The sequence below is a fragment of the Aptenodytes forsteri genome, unplaced genomic scaffold (genome assembly GCF_000699145.1).
Source record: "Aptenodytes forsteri isolate BGI_AS27 unplaced genomic scaffold, ASM69914v1 Scaffold226, whole genome shotgun sequence".
NCBI classification, from domain to species: domain Eukaryota; kingdom Metazoa; phylum Chordata; class Aves; order Sphenisciformes; family Spheniscidae; genus Aptenodytes; species Aptenodytes forsteri.
Genome location: NW_008795249.1, coordinates 2,045,651 through 2,051,723, shown reverse-complemented (window position 1 = coordinate 2,051,723; position 6,073 = coordinate 2,045,651).

Below are 6,073 nucleotides of genomic sequence, written 5' to 3'. Positions count from 1 at the left end.
GAAGGCATATTAGTGAGCAAATAAAAAATGTATGGGGCAATCTCCCTTCTCACATTTCCTCACAGGCAAGCTCTTGATTTCGTTTTTAATGTAATGTTCTTTAAATGTAGAGACTGTGTGCATGTGTAATAGAAAAACACATCCTGTTAGATCGATAGAATGCAGGGGCAAACGTGCCTCTATAAACCATGGCGCGAATGAAGATGTGTGACCTGACTATCTGAGTGCTTTCTTTTATGACCATGATACCATATATTTAAAGATACATTTTAGTATGAATCCAGATCTCTTGAATTAGCCTAGGGTCATATTTCCTGGTTTCTAATGATTACAATTTAGTAACATATGGTGCTGAAAGTAAATCAGATTATGTAGATCATTTAACCCAATACAGGTTAACTTAGAGGTGAAGTCCCTTATAAGTTCTGAATCTGATATTTTTATACTAATTCCTATAGCGACAAATTTAATTGTTATTCCATTGAATGTGATCTTCTCTTCATTAACTTTAGCGTGCCTTCATGCTTATGTTCATAACTGAAAAATGGTCATGATTTTGTCAGCTCTTCCCTGGCAGAATTTGACCTGATGATTTAGGAGACTGAGAACTGTCGGGTCACTGTTTCCCCTTATGGTATCGCGACAAATCCCCCAGTAACATAAGGTATCGTAGCTCTATTCTGAACCTATGAAAGTTTACAACAACCGAGAACCTTACCTGCTATTACCATAAAGCTGTGGTGTTACAAAGAAGACACAGAAGATGCACCTTTCTTTTTTATTTATCTTTTTTCTTCTGGTACTAGATCGTACATAGGAGCAGCAGGGATTTGAGAGTTCATGCCTCGCACCCTTGGCCCGGGGCTCTGTAGGAGCTCTGTCATGGATTTTGTTTGATCTGTATGGGAACCCTGTAAGGTGGTGAGTCAGCGGCTACCGTGCTTTTCCAACCACCTGGTCCCCACCGTGGTATCCCAGTAGGACTGAAGACTGCTGACTCTGGCAGAACCCCATCTCCGATTGTGGGTGATGTTGCCAGTGGCACTACGGCACGTATCGGGCCTTACTGGGGGTTGCAGGAAGAGTAGCACGGCTTGAAAGTCTCTTAGCTCACCCACACAGAGATGTCTGTGCAAGGAGAGCGAGGCCTCTTCCCAGTAGCAATGTGGCAAAGGTAAAGCTGAAAAGATTTCAGAGCTTAGCCGTTGAACTTAAAGCAACTCAGATTTTATACTGCTCAAGGAAGATACGGTTTTGTCAGTCCAATTTAACTACGTTTCATATTGAAGCCCAAGCGTTTGTATATTTTTAGTTAGTTTCTCTACATTATTAGTTTTTTTTTTTTTAAATTACCGTATTTGAAACTCCTTAGATTTGCTCTTCAGGTTTGAAACCTCCAGGGTACGCTGCGGTCGTGTTTTCAAGTTCTCTGGAGCCGAGTGTACTAGTTAAGGAAGAAATAACACGAAAACTGAGGTTGACAAATATTTACTGGGCATTTAGAAAGCATCACAGCTTTATCTGGCTCTTACTGTTTTTATTAGAGTTGGTAATGGAGTATTTTTTAGGGTCGTCTACGTAATTCAGGAACGGTTTTGGTGAGTTGTGAAACGTGGCAGGTAGATCTGACTGTACGTTGAACGGAATCGCTCTCTGACACATTTGCCTCCCCCAGGTCGCTGTAGGGGTGCTTTAGCCGGGCAGTGAGCAGGAAGCTTGCCTTGGCCATAACCCAGGCTGTAAGTTCTTTACCAATAAGTAGGGAATCGAGCTTTCGTCTCTCAGGTGGGCTATTATATTTGACGCCAAGTTCTAAGAAACAAGGATAAAAATAACCTTTTTATTGTTATGATCATAGTAGTACATTATCTACTGGGAACGGACCTGGAGAAGAGTCAACAAAGGATATTTTATAGTTTGTTAGCTGGTTTTAATTTATCAGCTGCCAGTTTCAATATATCTCTCTAACTAGTTGTACTGCAACTTCTGGAAAAATACCTACCCCCCACCATTCAAATTCTGATGGGGGGATGTGTGAATGTGCTTGTGCGTGTTCATAATGTTTCCAGGCAGATTCAAAATGTTTGTTTAAAAGCTAGAAAAATCCGGTCTTCAAAGTTCGGAAGAACTTTACTGCTCATACTGATGTGGAGAGATTTATCATACTAATGTCTGTTAATACCTCAGGGAAATTAATGCCTCTTGAGTAATGGAATAAATGTTGAGCCTCGATGCCAAGGTGCCTGTGGGTTACAACTGTTGGAATTATCTTATTGTATGGTTCCAGGCAAAAAGGATTGTCTGTGCAAATGAGATAATCATGAGTCATCAGCCCTGTTGCTGTCCCTGATACTAGCCGGGGTATGTTCCTGCGGCGATGGAATGGCAGCCGCCGGCGCAGCTCTGCTGGGTGCCCTGCAACGCGCGCCTCAGCCTTGCGACGTTGCGGGCTCTCTCGCGTGGGGCAGTGCGCATCATCGCAGCGAGAGGTTTACACCCTGTTTTAATCACGCTCCTGTAATCCTGCTGGTCCATAATAGTATATCGGGATTTGACTCTGAGTTTTGAAGCTGATGCTACTGAAAGTACAACAGTTGAGTGTCCGCGTGCATCACGGTGAACACGCACTCCATGTGCCTTTTAATTGATGTAATGTAGGTAGCATTCATGGCACTCGCAGGACTATCCTTAGAACAACGATACGAAAACTGAGCTATAGTTTTCTGTCAGTTTTGAGGGCTAAAGTAACCAGACAGGTGCAAGACAACACGAGCTTCTTAGTGGAAATGAAGAGAACGCCCGTTGTTCCCAAGTATTGGGAGAACTTGTTTCCTCTTTGCATGGAAACGTTCTAGCGTTGTCATCCTGTGCTTCACATAAACCTGCAGCAATAAAGTCAAGCAGGTGAAAATTTTAGATAAATCAATGGTTTGAGAACTATTTTATTACTGACTTCTGATGGCATCAAGCACGGAGGTCCGTTTTGCCCAAGAAAACAGATGGCTATGATTTATGCTTTCGTGATGGTTTCGATGATGTAAGTTTATGCTTTCAGTGAAACAATCCGATGGCCAGAAATCAGGCATTGTTGCGGATTAGTGTATTTTCAGAAGCTCTGTATTATATTTACAGCGACACAAACTGCCCTTTGTTGGAGGAACTTACAGTCTTATTGCCAAGAAGCAGCAGCGGGGTCTGGTGAGGGCAATCCCTGCGGCAGCCAGCTCACAGGGGGGATAGCTTTGTCAGGTCGCCAAAGGATTTGGGTTCTCCCTGCTCCAGCCCAGGCTCATGATCTGCTGTTCTGCTTTCCCTCACGCAGCATCTTCACTTATGCCAGTCCCTTGTCACTGTTTTTGCAAGAATCCTGGTTTTGCCACGAACTTTATGTATTGGACAACGCTGAGCCCTTGCTTGAACTTCTTGTGATCAGGACAGTTGGTGGCATTCTTTCTCCACAAGAACGATTTATTTCCTCCTGACACGACAGAAATATCTTCTTGGTTCCCTTCTCCAGGTGCTGCGACGGAGACATCCCTTAGCATAGGTTTGCTGCTTTCTCATAGTAACGGGTGTTTCTGACCATTTCATAGCGCTTTTGGATGAGCGTTCCAGGAAAACACACTGGTCTTGGCTCTTTCAGTGATCTCAAATGGACAAAAATTAAATAGATGGTGTGGATATTGCGCAGTTTAAATGTTAGCTGTATGTAACAAGTGGGGAAGAAAGGAGCAGACAGAAAGATAAGAAAACAAAGGCCATGGGTTGTGGAAAAACATGTATATAACAACTTGATCAAGTACGCCATGCAGACAAATTCTTTATCATTGTCAGGATCAAAATCTGATCTGTCCTTTTACCATTAGATCTACCTCAGGAAGAATATCTGTTCAGTGCCATCCTAGTCGTAACTATGAAAGACTTGACGGTTTGATCACAAAGCAGTGTTAAGTGTTGATAAGCAATTTTTATCATTTTAAAATCATTTTTTCCTAACATGATCAACAATAGCGCTTCGGACTCTGAGACTCCACAACAACCAACCTCACAGCATGGGGAAAAAAGTGTTTAAGTCCTGAACTGATCAAGAATTGGATTTCAAACACAATGTTCTAGGAGGAGTTTCATCTATGAAAATATTTCGGTGTTCATGCGTGAATGTTTGGAAAACATGGAAAGGTGGACCAGTCCTCAAGTGTCCTGCCCTGACGCTAAATGAGCATGACCAAAGACTTCTGATGAAACCAAGAAACAGTTATCAATTAGCATCAGTTTCAGGAAGCATTATCATATCAAGACATCTCAGGGTGCCTTTATAAGAGAAAAAAATACAATAATCTAATAGCTCAGTCTGCTGTGCCAAATGAATGACTCAAAGCGGGGGGGGGGAAGAGTATGAGCCATAGTTTCACAATTGCACCAGCCTGCAGGAAAGCGTCAATTTATTTCCAAAGTATTTTTGCTAGGAGAGTGACGGGAGATGACTATAAAGTTTGAGCTTGCCTGGAGAGTTAAGGACACCTAGCTTTTTATTCCCCGTTTACTAGCGCTGATTTTCATTCAGTTTTCAAAAAGGAAACCGAGTGAATGACATGGACGTGTATTTTATGCATAGCGGAGCAGAAGTTAGCTGTTGGAAGGAGGGGGTGGTTGTATTCCCCTAGTAACTCAAGGGCAGATGCTTCACAGTCTGCGTTGGGCCTCTTTAGGGGTGTGGAAACAAGGCTGGGCAGAAAGCGTCGCGGTTTTCCCCCCTGAAGTTTGAATTCTGAGTGAAAATTCAAAATGCCTCCATTTTGATAGGCTTTTGCAGGGTTTCATGAGATGCTGCAGTTAGGTTATTTTTGTCTTCCGTATGGTAGGCTGTGTTTCCTGGATGAACTACGTTTCCTCAATATACCCTCACTTTTCCTTGTTGAAGGCTTGCAGCGTACTGGAGACCGTAAAGGAGAACAGCTCCAGGGAGGATGGTGACTACATTAACATGAGAGTGACGATCCCAGTAGCTGGAACACCGAAGGCCCTTTCTCATCCAACTTGGCAACTTTTTCCCATGGGTGCTGTGCGTAAGCTACGATCCTCTGAAAACATATAAATCTGCTTAACTTAAAAGCCTGGAAATCAGATGAAAAAATTATTCTGGTGACCTTACTTCTGCTCCTCGTATGACGAACACAATGGCATCTAAAACCAGTTTTAATGCGCTGGAGCAGAGCCTGAAGTTGGCAAAGGAGTACGGCTTTGGCTTCGCTTGCTGAGATGCCAGAAGAGATTGGAAGTCCTTGAAATTCTTCCAAGAAGTCACTTTGTCCTGGATGGAAACTGGCATTTATCAGTGCAGACGATAGTGGTGTATTTTAGATGGCATCAATATTGATTTGTATACTGTGCGAGCTTTTAAATACGATTTAAGATAAAGCTCAGCTTAACGTAAGACGTTTCTCCACAAAGCATTGATTTAATGTTAATGTTTTATAGGCTCCTTTCTTTGCTATAGCCTTTCCCTTGGATTATGGAGACATCCCAAATACGCTTCTCGGTTCCCTCTATTATCAGGCATCTGTGAAAGCCCCACAAACGCTTGTGCACGTGAGTAAGTACTCAAAAGTTTAATTTATGCCATCTGTCAGGCAGCTTCGAGCGCAATTAATTTATGGCGGTTGCTAGCGTTCATCTCAAATTCGTTATTACCCCTTCAGGTGCTTGCACGTGGCTTACTGCTTTCCCAAGAAGAACACGGGCACGCGTGGTGGAGATCTGACAGCAAAGTTAAAATAGGCTAGTTCTTTTATCAGTTCTATAGGGTAATTCCTTTTATTTCGCCTCTTGCGGTGTTGGGTATCTTACGCAGGGTCCTTACTGGACTAAAAGAGAGACTTTCCCATTTGATTTGTAAGTAAGTAATCTACAGCCGTTCTTGCTAGGCGAAATTACACCGAGCATCGCTCCCCCGTGCGCGTCCCCCCGCTCCCGCTCGGGCGTTCCGAGGTGCGAGGGCCGGCAGGGACGGGAGCTGCGCCCGCGGATCTGCGCCTGGCTCCCGGCGTCCAGCCCCCCGGAGCAGCGCGGCTGT